Source organism: Tenrec ecaudatus, chromosome 4 (genome assembly GCF_050624435.1).
Source record: "Tenrec ecaudatus isolate mTenEca1 chromosome 4, mTenEca1.hap1, whole genome shotgun sequence".
Taxonomy (NCBI): Eukaryota; Metazoa; Chordata; class Mammalia; order Afrosoricida; family Tenrecidae; genus Tenrec; species Tenrec ecaudatus.
The window spans coordinates 187,535,747-187,552,585 of NC_134533.1; positions in this window are offsets into that span (position 1 = coordinate 187,535,747).

Sequence of the window (16,839 nt, forward strand, 5' to 3'; positions counted from 1 at the left end):
TCTACTAAGATAGATTTTTGTTGTTGTTGTTCTTTTGGCAGTCTATGGCCCTTAGAGGAACATCCTTGCTTTCCAAAACTCTCAGAGATCTTGTGCAGCAGATTTACCTAATGTGACTTGTCTTTTGATCTCTTGACTGCTGATTCCATGAGCAGTGATTGTGGATCCAAGCAAGACAAAATCAGTGAGAGTTTCAATCTTTTCTCCATTTATCATGATTTTACCTATTAGCCCAGTTGTGAGGATTTTGGTCTTCCTTACATTGAGTCCCAAACCACACTGAAGGCTACAATCCTTGCTCTTCATCAGCCAGGGTTTCAGGTCCTCCTCCCTTCCAGCAAGCAAGGTTGTGTCATCTGCATTTCAGAGGTTGTTAAGCCTTCTTCCTATCCTGATGCCACATTTTTCTTCATATAAGCCAGCTTCTCAAATTATGTGCTCAGCATACAGATCGAATAAATACAGTGAGAGGATACAACCCTGCAGTCCAGCGTTCCTGATTTTAAACTGTGCGGTATTCCCACAGTTGCCTCTTGATATGCACAAGTTCCACAGGAGCGCAATGAAGTGTTCTGGAATCCCCATTCTTCTCAAGGTGATCCATAGCTTGTTATGATCCACACAGTCCAATGTCTTTCCACAGTCGAGGAAACACAAGTGAACATCTTTCTGGTGTTCTCTGCTTTCAGCCAAGATCTGTCTGGCATCAGTAATGATATCCCTCCTTCTACGTCCTCTTCTGGATCCTGCCTGAATCCTGTCAATTTGCTGCTGCAACTGCTGTTGGATGATCTTCAGCAATACCAATCTGTAAAGGCCTCTTCTGACTCACACAACGCATGCAATGACGCCAGATGCAGGAAGATCACAGGCCAGTGGGTGGAAAGTCTTTTGGATCCAGTGGTGATAGAAGCATCTCAGTGCTGGCAGGGGTCTCAACGTGGCTTCTCCAGTTCCCAGAGCACGGAGTCTATCCGAGGAGCGCCATGTGTCTTGTCAGTAGAGCATCTCTCAGGGAGTGAGCCAAGAGAGAATGTGTGTCTTCCACCTCCAAGGAGGAAATTCAGCAATTCCTAGAATCCTCAGGGGAAGGGCCACACCCACATAGAGGCCTCTTTGGCTATATCCCAATCGACAAGCCAGACTCCACCCCTATACTCTCAAGCCTCAAATTGATACCAGATTAAGTAGCTACCACAAACAGGAAGAGGAACTTCAGAGAAATAGTTGAATATGCACCACGACTGGTATCTCAGAGTTTGCATTATTCACTGTACCACAGGCCGTAACCTTAATGCCCATCCATCTAAACCCAGACCCCTGCCATCGAGTCAATTCCAACTGATGCTCACCCTTCATGGGGTTCCCCGGCTGTAAATCTTTCTGGAAGCAGGTGGCCCCCTCTTTTTCCTGCCTCGCAGCTGACAGCTTTAAACCACTGACTTTGAGGTTACCAGCACGATGCTTACATGACAGCCTCATAGGAATGAACACATGAAACTATGGGACAGCCACACAGTGGGATGAGATGCAGCTCTAGAAGAGAGACAAATCTTTCCACGCTGGGATGGAACTATTTGAGGTCAATGATATGTAAAAAACGAAGACACACTTTAAATGGGTGAAGTGCATGGTATGTGAATCATATCTCAATAAAGCTAGTCGATTAAAATAAAATCAAGCAAAAACGCAGAACTGTTTTATGTGCTACCGTTTGTCATATATAAAAACATAAATGTCTTTACTTTCTGGATGGATGCACACCATGCTGGTAGCATGTTCTTCCAGTGTGTGTGGTGCGGGGGCAGTGGGAAGCGGAGAGGGTGTGGGGCTTAGGAGGGAGAGTTGCTTTCACATCACCACTTTAAATCTTGATTTTGAAAATCATGTTCATGCCTTTCCTATTCAGTACATCAGAAAAGATAGTTTATAAAATGGAAGAAAGGTGAAGGGCCACTGTATGGCGTGAGGCTGTGCACAGGGCCCTGTTTTACACGCTTTGTGTATCGACTAAGTTATTCAGCCATCCTTACACAGCCCTGAGATAAGAGTTATGTTTATCATTCCCGTTTTACCGAGGGGTTTAATGGTTTCACCAGAGGCCTTGCAAATAGGAGCCACAGCCGTGGGATCTGTTGGGGTCCACCAGCAAGCCCCCTTTTCTTGAGAGAAATTTTGAGACTCTTTAGGGAATTTTGCAAGTTTTCTCTGAAACAGGCTAAAACTATTTTAAAAGGGGGGAAATTTTTTTCCCCCCTGAAAATAACCCTAAGGCCTGGGGCTAAAAGGGGACCTGTTCTCTCTAAATTGTGTTTGTTCAGGCAGCCCTGCTGTGGCCCCCATTAGGCTGTCCTACCAGCACACAGCCTTGACATCCCTGGGCAACTCACATTTCCCCTGAGCCCCTGAGAACAATGGGCATGAGGCCACCCAGACTGTTCAGGGAATCTTCTCTCCAGGCCAACAAAGGAACTTGCTGGAAAATTTACTGTAGCCTCTGTACAGCTTCCCAGTCTTTCCTCAGGGACCAAGAGTGGGTGTTTCATTACAAAGCAGGTGGGAAAACTTTAGAATAAGGGGGTCAAGCATTTCTTTGTTTGTTTAACTTCTTTACATGGGAACCACCAGATTACACTGCAGATTGGCGGTCCCTGGGCAATTTACATTTCCTCTGCTTGAATTGAGTTGCCAGGCTGTTGGGAAAGAAAGGGACATTTTCTTGAGAAAGAGGAAATGCCAAGGGCCAACGCTGGCAGGAATTCTGAGAAAGCACAGTTGATCAGCCAGCGATTCTGCAGGGGGTGGGGGTGCGGTCTTAGGTGGTGTCTCAACCTAATTTCTGGACCAGGCACTCCTTTAGGGCCTCCCATGTGTCACGTATAGGAGCCCTGGTGGCCTAGTGGGTTACTCATTGAACTGCTAACTGCAAGGTCAGCAGGTTGAAACCCCTAGCTGATCATCTGGAGAAAGTTGAGGTTCTGTAGAGATTTACAGCCTCAGAACACTCCTGGGGCAGTTCTAGTCTGCCCTGGAAGGTTGATATGAGTTGAAATCCACTTGATGGCAATGCGTTTTGTTTGTTGGTTTGGAGGGGTCAGCTGTAAGGGGCCCTGGCTGTACAATGGTTAAGTGAAGCTCTTGATGGCTCACCAAAACATCAGGTGTTCCAAACCACTGACCAACTACTTCCCACAGGTTGTAGCCTAGGAAACCCTAGAGGAGCCCTGGTGACATCATAGTTACCCCTCGGGCCCATAACTGTAGCGTCAGCGGTTCGAAACCATCAGCCGTTCTGCAGGAGTAACATGACGCTTTCTACTCTGGAAAGGAGTTACAGTCTTGGAAACCCACAGAGACAATTCGACCCTGCCCTCTAGGGTCGCTGTGAGTCGGAATCCACTTGATGGCAGTGAGGGCTTTTTTGAGGAAACCCTCCTGGGCAAGTTCACTTCTCTCCTGTCACGTTCTCGCTAGAGCACACAACGACAGCATGTGTCCAGTGAAGGTGTATTGATAGCTCAGTGGTAGAATTGTTGCCTTTCATGCAGGAGACCTGGGTTTGAATCCAGCCCGGTGTGCCTCAAGCACAGCCGTCACTCAGATGCAGGTGAAAGGTGGGGATATTGGGGAGAAAACTGGGTGTCACCACTGAATGCTTACGCTAAACGAAAATGAGCTGGCCATGCCACACTAAAGGGGGACAATCCAAAGCTGAGCATGCTCAGATTGAGGTCACTTAGGCCAGGGGAGGGTCAACCTGGCCATACACATCATGTCACAGGTGTACCTGAACTCGGCCACTAAGTATGGCCAGTGCCCTCAACCACGCCCAGTCAAGTGGGGGAAGGAGGGGCTAAAAGCAGAGGCCAAGGGCAGTCCCCCTCTTGTGTCTGCACTCTTCGCACGTGGCTCTCCGCACTCTTCCGAAGCAGCACTGGATTTCCTGAAACTTCTCTTTCCCTCTTAAAAGTTACTTGGATTACAAAAGTGCTTCTGCCCTGCGAGTGCTTCCAGCACCGGGAAGCAAGAACCGGGGTCCACCAGCCCCGAAAGCTCACCAAGGCCAGCCCCTTGCTAGGATGCCGAACAGGTTCCAGAGGAGCCCCCAGACTCAGCAGAAAGACCCAGCACGTTACTTAAAGAGGTCAGCTGATGAAAACCCTCTGGATCCCCAGGGTCTGATTGCAGCAGATCATGGGGATGGCTCAGGACTGAGTAATGAATGGGTCCTTTGTGCATGGGTTGCCATGGGCTGGGGGCTCCCCGACAGCCAGCAGCTACTCGCAACAACATGTGTTGGGGGGGGGGGGCCATGGATGCACCACCAGCCAAGGCATCCTCCCTGCCGCAGAGGAGGGAGATACCAAGGCAGTTGCTGCTTTCTCCAAGAGAATGAAAGTCTGGGTGGTCCGAGGTTTGTCCCAGACAGAGGGGCACCTTCACCAGATCCCTGACTCATTAGCTATTGTCCCAGCAGGCTGGCTTCTTGGAGGGGGGGCATGTTCCTCTGACCCTCAACCTTTCTCTTACTGCTCTGCTGCTCTGCTGGGATGTTGACACTGGAATCGCTTAGATCAAAGGACAGCAAAGAGAAAATAAACAAGAGTACCCAGGCCTAGAAAATGTGACCTGAGGGATGCAGCCTATTTGCTAGAGCTCGAAGGTCACTTTCCATGGCCATCCTACAAACCAAACCAAATCTCACTGCCACCAAGTCGAAGCCACGCATCGTGACCCTACAGGGCAGGGGAGAACTTCCCTTGTGAGTGCCTGACACTGTGACTCTTGATGGGGATAGAAAGCCACGTCTTTCCCCCATGGAGTGGCTGGTGGTTGTAAGTTCCTGACCCTGCAGATGGCAGCCCAACACATAAGTGCGACATCACCAGGAATCCATTCCACACGCAGAGCACCAAGGGAGAGATGGTCCCCATCATAGTCCCTTCTATTTCTATCTTGGGCCCTTATTCATTCATTTAGTGATTCAAAATTTTTTTCTCCTTAAAATTTTTTATTCATTGCAGAGTACATAATTATTCAATTATTATTCATTAATAATATGTATTGCTATTAATACATATATCATTCCATAGTTCAATCACACCAAGCATAACAATGTCTGTTCATATTGTCTTAGACTATCCCCTGGCATGAATCTTTTAAAGCCCTGTATTTAACAATTATTTTAAGTAGTTGTTATGCCTTACGTCAGGAAATTTGGAAGTCAGTTACCTGGCCAACTAACCGGAAGTGATTCATATTTGTGTCCATCCCAAAGAAAGGTGACCTAACAGACTGAGGAAATTATCAAACAAAATCAAGATTGCGACTCACAATGTTTTGTTGTAGATGACTGTAATGTTTTGCTGTAGATGACTGTAAAGGAATGTTTTGCTGTAGATGAGTGTAATGTTTTGCTGTAGATGACTGTAAAGTAATGTTTTTCTGTAGATGACTGCAATGTTTTGCTGTAGATGACTGCAATGTTTTGCTGCAGATGACTGAAAAGTGATTGCCAAAGTACTTTGTGATGGAACTGCCAGTCGTTCAAGCTGAATTCAGAAAAGGGTGTGGAGGAAGGTGCGATGCTGACATCATGACAACGATGATGACATCATCATTACTGATGTCAGATGGATTTGGGCTGAAAGCAGAGAATACCAAAAAGGGTTTTCCTATATTTCACCAACTAGGCAAAAGCATTTCACTCTGTGGAACGTAACAAACTGTGGATAACATTTTGAAGAATGGGACTTCCAAAGCACACAGTTGTGCTCATGTGGGGACTTGTACACAGACCAAGAGGCAGTTGTTTGAACAGAACAGGAGGATTGTCATTGTTGCTAGGTGCTGCCAGGTCCCGCCCCATTCTCACCATTGTTGTTATGTTTGAGCCTGTTGTTGCAGCCACCAAGTCAGTCCATCTCATCTTCTCTTTAGCGAACATCATGCCCTTTTCCAGTGACTAGTCTCTCCTGCTAATGTGTACATGACATCACGTCTCACCAGCCACGACTCTAAGGAGCACTCTGGCTGCACTTCTTCTAAGGCATTTGTTCATTCTTCTGGCAACCCACGGTACTGTCAATATTCGTCACCTGCCCCGTAATTCAAATACATCCGTTCTCCTGCATCTTCCCTATTCATTGTTCAGCTTTCCTATGCATATGAGGCGATTGAAAATGCCATGGCTTGTACCAGGCACACCTCAATCCTCAACGTGACATCTTCACTCTTCAACAATCTAAGAGAGGTCTGGGGCAGTAGATTTACCCAATGCAATCTGTCCTTTTATTTGTTGATTGCTGCTTTCATGAACATTGATCCAAGCCAAACGCAATCCTTGACTTCATCTTCTCTATTTATCATCATCTACCGGTCCAGTTGTCAGGATTTGGTTCTTCTTTACATGGAGTTGCAATCCATAGTGAAGGGTCAAGTCCTTGGTCTTCATCAGCTAGTGCTGCTTCCAGTCCTCCTTGCTTTCAGCAAGCAAACTGTTATTTGTACATTGCAGTTTGTTAATAAGCCTTCTTCCAATCTTGATGTCTCATTCTTCTTCATATAATACAGCCTCAAAGATTATTTGTTCATCAAAAGATAAGTGTATTTGGAGAAAGGATACCACCCTGATGCACACTGTTGCTGATTTTAAACCCTGCAGTATCCCGTTCTGTTTGAACAACTGCCTCTTAGTCCATGTGTGTACAAGTTTTCTCATGAACACAATGAAGCACTCCAGAATCACCATTCTTAATGTCCTACACAGTTTACTATGATCCACATAGTCAAATGCCTTTGCACAGTCAATAAAATACAAGCAAAATCTTTGTGGTTTTCTCTGACTTCAGCCAAGATCCATTTGATGTCAGCCCTTGTTCCAAGGGGATGCTGCATGGTTTTAAGTAAGGAAAGGTGTGTATCCCTCACGATACTTATTCACTCTCTATGTTGAGCAAATTATCCTAGAAACTATCTGAAGAAGAACAGAGTCAGAATTGTAGGAAGAGTCGTCAAAAACTTGCAATCTGCCGACGACACAAGTTTGCTGAGAGTCAAGAGGACTCAAAACCCAGATAAAGATCACAGACTTCAATATGGATTTTTCCTCATCTCAGAGGAAAGCAAACATCCTCACCACTGGACCAATGAAAACACCGCAAGTGGGAAAATGTTGACGTTCTCAAGGATTTCATGTCTCTTGGATACACAATTAACATTCATGGAAGCAGCAGTCAAGGAATCAAATGATGTATTGTGGAGGCAAATCTCCTGCAAAGATCTCCTTAAACTGTTAACAAAGCGATTGTGATAAGAGTTGTACGAACCCCAATAAAATGATTGAAAAAAATGTTAAAAAGCAAAGAAGCTATTTTGAAGACTAAGGTGCACCTGACCCAAGCCATGGTATCTTCTCTCACCCTAGTGTAGTGGTGATGCATTTGGCAGTGATCTGCAAGGTCCTCAGTTTGAAACCACCAGCTGCTCCCTAGGAGAAAGGTGGGACTCTCTACTCCCGTAAATAGTTACAGTCTCAGGAACTCACAGGGGCAGCAGTTCTACCCTGTCCTGTAGAGTCACTATGAGTTGAGATCAACTTGATGGCAGTGAGTTTGTGTTTTCATACATGTGTGAGAGCAGGACAACGAATAAAGGAGATCAAAGAATTGATGCCTTTGAATTGTGGTATTGTTGAAGAATGCTTAAAGTATCATAGACCGCCAGAAGTGTGTTGTTCTGTTTTGCACAGGGTCACTGTGAGTCGGAGCCAAGTTTATGGCATCTAACAACAACAACTGACAATACATGAAGGTTCCAATTTCTGCATATCTTCATCAAAACTTTATTTTCTGTTTTTCTGACAATAACCATCCTTTGGAGAGTGGTAGCTCATTATGGTATTGGTTTGTATGTTTCCAATGACTAATGACAGAGGGCATCTTTTCACGTGTTTATTAGCCATGTGTATATCCTCTTTGAAGAAATGTTTCTTCATCTTCTTTTTAAATTGGGTGGTTTGTCTTTTGTTAATGAGTCGTACGCATTCTGTATGTATTCTGGAGAGTAAACTCTTATAGTTCCCAAATGCCTTTTCCCATTCTATGTTGTCTTTTTATTTTCTTGTTAAAGGCCTTTGATACGCTAAAGTTTTTCATCTTGATCAAGCCTAATTTGTCTATTTTTGTCTTTGGTTACTTGCCTGTTTGGCATCACAACTAAAATCTGTTCTCAAAAGCAAGGTATGAAAGCTTGACTCATATATCTTTCTCATAAGAATTTATGGTTTTAATTCTTTTATTCACGTTATTGGCTCACTTACATTTTCATCTATGATGTGAAATATAGAGCTTACTTTATTCTGTTGTATGCAGTAATCTAGCTGTCCCAACGGTTCATCTTTAAAAAGTGTGCAAAAGCTTGGAAAGGAAATGCAGGGAGTTGAGTGAGACCATGCCAGGGGATGCTGGCTAAGTTGGGGAAACCAGGGAAGGTTTTCTGGGGACACAGTCCTCATGCCGACACACCAGGTGGACAGAGAAGGAGATAACATAGTAGGTAAAGAGAGAAGTACAATGAGCAACAGGAAGATGTGGGTCTGCAAGGGCACGTGGAGCAGTAGAGGTGTCATAGCAAGAGAGGATTTGCCAGGGGGCCAGGCAATGTAAACATAATGTCTACGTGCATGGCTATAGCCAGGAGTAGCAGTGAGATAATTGGAGTGAATGGGGAGTGGGTGGGTAGGGGCAGTGATCATGGATTGAATATTATAAACCATGTTTTATGAGGCCCACAAAGTATCTCCAGTAGACTGATAGCATTGAGGACTTGAGTTCTCCTCTCTTATCTGTACTCGGGACCTTTACCAATTATTCCCATTAAAGAAGCAAGTCTTCCCCCTGCCCCCACTCTTTGAATCTGGGCGGGTATTGTGGCTGACTGGCCCATAGAATGTGCTGGAGATGATGGTGTGCCAGCTCTTAGGAGATCTTCTTGAGCGTCTGCTATTGCCAGAAGGACATGCCCATGTGTGCTTGATGGAGGAAGAGAGATGCTGGTAGCAGAACAGAGTTGCCCCCAGTTATTCTAGCGGAGGTAATCCTAGATTAGTCAAAAGTAGCTGACCCTAAGCAAGCAGCCAAGATCAGCAAAGCCTCCTAGCAAGCCCTCCAGACCCTTGAGCAACAAATGCGGATATTCATGTCCAGATCGCTTAGAAGAGGAGTTGGAACACAAGGTGGGAGATTTGTTCGGAGGTTTAAAGTCAGTCAGTAATGGAGTCATGTAGGAAGGGACCGTGTATTCTAAGAAGGAACACCCCTCCCCTACCGGTCAAAAGAAACTCTTATGAACTGAGGCCTCATATCCAATGGGATCAAGTTCCATTAACTGAATCTTTGTCCTACCTATCTCTTTCATCTACTTCATTCATTCATTCTCTTAACTCAGGTGTTAAAGCAGGCTTGGACCTTGGTAGTGACCTGTAGGTGGTGGAGAGGGATGGGAAAGGGAGAGTTCCGAAACACCCCTAATCATAGGGTTTAAAATAATGGTTAAAATAGAGTTCAAATATAATCTTACTGCCATTCATCAACTTTGTAGGCAATTCCTAGATTTAGAGATTATACTTACAATGATCCAGAAATGATTAGGAAATATAAAGACAAAATCACAATCATTTGGGAATTCAAAATCAAAAAAGAACAAAACAGTTGCTATTGAGTGGATTCTGGGAACATCCCAGAAATCATTTGCCTCAATAAAAGCTAACCTGTGATAAAATCACTGCGATTGATGTCTGCTTCAGTTGACATTTCCCTTTCTGATTATTAGAACAAAGCCATCACAACCTCTGTTTGTCACTGAGCAAATGGTTCCTTTGATGGTGAATCCTCAGGAGGACATGCAACAGTCCCTGTTCTTTGAGAACCCTTTGACCTTGGTTTGATACTGGTTAAAGAGCAAAGCTGTCACTAGGAACTTAAGGTTTGCCAGACCCAAGGCATGGTATTTTCAATTGCATCATGTACATGTGAAAGCTGAACAATTAACAAGGAAGGCGGAGAAGAATTAATGTATTTGAATTATAGTGTTAGCAAAGAACATTGACATTACCAGCGTCTTCCAGAAGAACAATCTGTTTTGGGAAAAGTACAACCAGAGTGCTCCTTGGGAGGGAGGAGGAAAGCCTTCTCTTGTGCTTGGGACATTTCATCAGGAGGGCAGAGTCCCTGGACAAGCACATCATGCTTGGTAAAGCAGAGGGCCAATGAAAAAGAGGTAGACTATCAATGAGTGGATCAACATAGGGGCTGCGATATCCACTCAAATGAAAGTTGTGCAAGGGTGCAGGACTGGGCAGTATTTTCGGTTGCACACAGCACCTAAGAGCAACAACAAAAGAGCTGCTTCAGAGCTTCCTTCTCTCTGAAGAGCGAGGAAGGGTTTTGGCTGTTCACCGGTTAGCACTTACTCTCCACCTTACAGCCTCCCTCGGGGCTTCCATCCAAGGTCTCTACCAGAGGAGGGGTTTTTCGATTAAAAGCATTCTTTTTCCATCTGCTTGAAGGATTTGACTTGGGAATCAACAAACAAGAATTTTTTTTTCTTTTTCATATGACAAACCAAATTTGATCTTTTCCTGTTATTGACATTGACTAAGATAAATACTTTCTATATAATCTCACTGTCATTGGGTTTATTTCAACTCATAGTGACCCTATAGGGTGCGGTAGAACTGCCCCTGTGGGTTTCCAAGACTGTAACTCTTTGTGGGAGTTGAAAAGCCCTGTCTTTCTCCCCTACATATCATATCTCATTTAATTCTCACAATGACCCCTTGATGTGAGTGTTGGCATTAGCTCCAATTTACAGATGGAAAACTGAGACTTGCAGTTGTGATTTCCTGTGGGCTACTCCGTCCGTGTGTGGTAGAATTCAGATTGGAACACAGATCCACTGGACTCTACCCTTGACTTAACCATTAGACTTAAAGCCCCATCTTCCACTGACAGAGTCTCCACTGGTAGCTCAAAGGCCAAATCTGGTCAGTAGAGAAATATCGTCGTCATTGAGTAGTGTCCTCATCCCCTACCCCCACCCCAAATTGATTTCTGCCCATGACTTCGGAATATGACCTTATATTTGGAAGTAGGATGTAATTCAGGATGAAAATGACATCATTTTGGATTAAATCCCTACTGTCATCGGAGGCAATGCTGACTCATAGTGATCCTCTAGGATAGACTAGAAAGGCCTCTGAGTTCCTAGACTTTACATGTTGTGGGAGGAGACAGCCCCCCCTGGTGTGATGGGTGGGATCGATCCTCTGATCTCTCAATTAGCAGCTCTATGGATAACTATCAGGACTCCTTTATTGGATTAAGAAACACAAACCCAGGGCCATTGAGTTGATTCTGACTCACAGTGATGCTAGGACTGAGTGAACTGCCTGCCCTGTTGGGTGTTTGGGGAGGTCAATCTTTACAGGAGCAGAGTGTCCTTGTGAGAGACAGTGCAGAGTACAAAGAAGAAAGACACGTGAACACAGAGACAGATAAGGGAGTTACAACACCACAGTCCAGTAAACTCCAGAACCATCCATCAGAAGCTGCAGGAAGCCACAGAGAATTCTTCCCTAGCGCTTGCCAAGAATCAGCAGTCTTACCCACACCCTGAGTTTGGATGCCTGGCCTCTGGACTGGGAGAGCACACATCTCTGCAGGAAGCCATCACGTGTGTAATCTGTTCGGACAACCTCAGGAAGTGAATGCAAATAGACGTAGGCAAGTTTTTACCTCCAAGTTCATGCCAATCCCTACTTCCTTCAACCCGGTGACTTCACATGTGTGTGTGCTTGGTCGGAGTGCCTTCGATTTCACCTCAGTCTGTTCCTACATTCCAGGGCATGTACTTTAACATTTTCTCTATCCTCCCTCCCCTTTTCCCCAAATGGTTACATTTGCTTGACCATTTCCCGATGGTGTTGACTGTGCGCCCTGCATGTTTCCGCTTGCGGACTGACGCAGCTGACAAGGACCATCACCATCCCTAGCAACAGGTGCTCCTTCCCAGGTGCCCATTTGCGAGCTGATGAGCAGTCATCCCAGTGTCCTCGCAGAGACGTTGTCGACTTTTACCTAGTTAGTTGTCACGGGGTCACCTCCATCACTATAGGTAAGAGGCGCTGACAGGCAGCTCTCCCTGCCACCCCGTCAATGCTAACTTATAGGCACCTCCTGTGGGTTTCCGAGCCTTGAACTCTTGACCGGAGTAGAAAGTTGACGGCCTTTCTCCGGCAGAGCCGCTGGTGGCTGTGTACTGTGGACCATGTGGATGGTGTGGCAGCCCAAGGCGTAGCCACTGCACCACCGAGGCTCCAGGATTAGGCAGCTAGTATCCCACCTAAGTGCAAATTCCATACACACAAATAGATAACCTTGTAGAGGGAGCTTCCCAATAAAGCTTGAGAGGATTGGGAGGCTGATGAGTAAGCCCCTTCTTTAAAAAGCTCAGGTGGCTCTCTTTTCAAACCTACCCAGGATGAATCAAACGTGAACTCTTCAAACTCTCTCTCCACCCCCACGCTCCCAAAGGGAAGCAATATAGTTTGATTTGGTTTATAAATTAAAGACCCACATTGGTTTTGAAGACCGCTTGGTTCCGTAAAGCCATAGGTCCTACATTCAAGAACTCATGATTGGTGTATTCCATCATACATTGATCTGTACTGGCTATCTAGGGGCTTGGTATAGGTTCCCTATTGATTAAGGGCAGTGGTAATTCAGTGACAGAATTCACAGCTTCCATGTGGGAGGCCTGGGTGTTGGGACCCAGATAGAGTAACAGGCATAGGCATGACCCTTCCATCAGTGGAGGGCTTGTGGGGTTGTTAGGATGCTGAGCAGGATACAGTGGCGCTTTCAGACTGAGACGGTCTAGGATGTAAGGCCTAGCAGTCGACTTCTAAAAACCAGCCAGTGAAAGCCCTTCGGTGCATGATGGCCCTATCACATTTGGTATAGGGCCACCATTCACTGGCAGCCTTCAATAGCACTCCCCCCACCCCCATAGTTTTATTGGCATATAATTCATATAGCATACAATTAAATAGTTCAAACACATCAAACACAACAGCCTTAGCACATTTTCATCACTCTTGTCCTCATCATGATTGGCTCCCCATCATTTCTCTCCCCAACCTCCCCATGGCACACCTCCAAGGAACCACGAATCCAGTTCCTGTCTCTGTAGATTTACCTTTCCTGGATTTCATGTACAGACAAACACTAAAAAACAATGTAAAACCCTAACAAGAATAACAACGTCAAACCTCAGTCGAAAAGAAAGAACAAAATATTAAAATCTAGGACAAACTTCAATGGCTCATACGGGAGATCACATGATAGGGAGCTAACATTGAACCCACCTCCATGTGCTGTGATTCATTTCTCAGTGTCTTCTGAAGAACACAGGCATTCGCATCCCTGGTCCGCGGTCAAAGGGGACCCACCAGGGGCTCAATCCACATGCATTCCCCTTCACCCTATTCCTTAAACTAAAACAACGCTAAAATGGGTCAAAAGGGAGATCAAATGGTAAGAGACTACCTTTTGACCAACCACATCTACTATAATCGACTTCACAATGCTCTTGGTCTGGTAACAGGGCTGTCCATGACTAGTCTGTCCATGTCCTTGACTAGGACGGGAGCGGAGTCGACAGAAGTTACATGCATGTGTGGACCCTGCAGATGGATTCTGGGATCCGACCGTCATCCATAGCCTTCGGCAAGCCAGGTGTTCCCAATGTGAGCTCTGATACCGTTCCCTCCTTTAGATGTGGATAACAACAATACTTACTGATGATGGGCCTAGGTGCCTGGGTGACGGAATCACCATGCAATCGGCGGCTCATCTGGAGGCTGGCAATTTGAACTTGCTCAGCGGGTCCGTGGAAGAAAGGCTCCTATAAAGGTCACGACCCCGGGAAACCTGTGACACACGGGATTGCCAGGAGTTGAAGCTGACTCGCCAGGTTGGGTTTGGGCTTTGGCCATGAACCCCTTGCCCCCCCCCCAAAATGTTATCTGAAAAGTCCCATATTGCAGAATTCTTCCCAGAAGAACTGTCCCTGGCATCCCAGAGAGCCAATGTGCAAAAGAGAACGTTCAGGGATCTCACCGTTCGGGGAAAGGCAATCTGGGAAACGCCATCCAGAGAAGAAGTTCACCCTTCACACTGCTGCTCCGCGGTCAGATTCCCAGCCAAGTGGGTGCATGTCCGCAGGCCCTTCCCAAGTCCTGGCATGCTTCCCGACGGAAGCCAGGTACCTTGGCTTGCCAAATACATCGAAAATCAAAGCAAAGACGAACCAGCCTCTTCCCTCACCTGAACACATTTAATCTCTCTCACAGAAAACTGGCGCAAACGGCATCTAAATGGCTAAGATAGCCTTGGCTCTCCCCTCACCCCCACCCCACCCCAGCAGGATACTCTGCAGATCGGCTTTATAAAAGGAGTCCGGAGCAGTGTTAGTTCAGTTGTTTCCATCTCACGGCTAAGACAGACAAATCGACCTGTCAGACCACTGCCTTTCTTTCATGGCACTCCTGTCTTCCAGCAACACTTTAGAAAATGAACTTGAAATATTAGCCAGTACCTTTTGGGCTATCTCTGTTGTTTTTTTAATAAATCATTTTATTGGGGTTCATACAACTCTTATCACAATCCATACATACATCAATTGAGTAAAACACCCTTATACATTCGTTGCCCTCATCATTCTCAAAATTCACCTTCCACTTGGGTTCCTGGAATCAGCTCATTTTCCTCTCTCCCCCTCTCCCCACTCCCTCATGAACCCTTAATAATTTATAAATTATTATTTTATCTTATCTTACATTGCCCGGCATCTCCCTTCACCCCCTTTCCTGTTGCCCATCTCCCAGAGAGAAGAAGTTCCCCCTTTCTACACACCCTTCCCTCCCGTGTTGCCACTCTCACTCTCACTCTCTCCTGAGGGGTTCATCTGTCCTACATTCTCTGTGTTTCCAGATCCCAGCTGTACCGCTGTGCATCCTCTGGTCTAACCAGGTTTGCAAGGTAGAATTGGGGTCATGATAATTGGGAGGGGAGGAAGCGTTCAAGAACAAGAGGAAGGTTTTGAGTTTCATTGTTGCTACACTGAACCCTGAGTGACTCATCTCCCCACTCCCCCTCTGCAAGGGATGTCCAGCTGTCTACAGATGGGCATTGGGTCCCCATCACGCACTCTCCCTCATTCACAATGATATGATTTCGGTTCCCCCCCCCCCTTTGTTGCTTTAAACCTGGTCCCCTCGGCCCTTCATGATCACACATGTTGGTGTGCTGCTTCTGTGTGGGCTTTGTTGCTTCTGGGCTAGATGGCTGCTTGTTTACTTTCAAGCCTTTAAGTCCCCAGAAGCTATATCTCTCAATAGTCGGGCACCATCAGCCTTCTTCACCACATTTACTTATGCACACATTCGTCTTCAGCATTTATATGGGGAAGGTGATCACACAATGATGGTTTTTGTTCTTTGGTGTCTGCTACCTGATCCCTTCAACACCTCGTGTTCACTTAGGCTTGGGTGCTTCTCCTCTGTGGGCTTTGTTGCTTTTGAGCTAGATGGCCACTTGTTTGCCTTCAAGCCTTTAAGACCCCAGAAGCTATATATTTTTTGATAGCCGGCCACCATCAGCTTTCTTTACCACGTTTTCTTATGCACACGTCTGTCTTCAGCGATCATGTCGGTAAGGTGGGTATCATGGAATGACTGTTTAGCTGAGCAAGGTGCTATTTATTGTATTGAGGGAGTGTGCAAGGAGGCCCAATGTCCACCTGCTACCCTACTACTGACCTATAATTATATGCACACAGGTCTATTTCCCCCATAATCATAAATATATTTACATATGACATGTTTTTATTTAGGCTTCTATGTATGCCCTTTGCCTCCTACTCCTTTCCTCTATTTCCTTATCCTTTCCTCCTGTCCCACTACCATGTTCAGCCTTCATTCTGGTTTCAGTAATTCCTCTCAGTTACCTTGCCCTTGGTCACTCCCTACCAGTCCTCCCCTCCCCTCCCTGCCACTGGTTTTGAACCACTCGCTGTTCCCTTGTCCCTGGGTTGGCCAACACCTCCTCCCTTCCCCTCCCTTCCACACTCTCATGTTCCTCCGGGACCGTTGGTCCCATTATTTTCTTCTCCATTGTTTGTCCAGCCTATCTTGTCTAGGTGGACCTGCAGATATAGTAATATGTGCATAAAAATGCAGATGGTTTTGACAGCACCCAAGTGGCACATAAGAACATGGCATCGACAGCAAAAACGCCGACATGCTGACAAACAAAAAAGCCACTGACATACAAAATTTAAAAGAAGAGAGAAAAAACAACAAAAGGACAGCAAAAAATATCTGTTAGTCGTTCGAGGGCTGTTTGTTGGCCTTTATGAGTGTTTTCCGGATGAATCTTGTGGGGTGCCACATCCTGGCCCCAAATCCATCCTTTATACTCCCTCGGGACCTCCCTGCTCTGCTCCCCCGCCACTCCATTGCACGCCCCATGGCTCTCTTAAATTCCAAGCAAAGGCATGATGCCGCACAGTATGGTACTTGTATGGTACCACAGTGGTTCGGGGAATAGTCCCTGACTCGGCCCTCACCGAGAGCTCAAGCCAGGAGAGCTCAGCTTCAGGGACCACTCCGAACCCAGGCGTCCACATCCCACGGAAATGCACCACTGCTCCTTCCAAGACAAAAGGAGAAGTCTGGAAAGTCACTCTTCTCCCCCAAATGCTGTTGTTGAGTGCCAT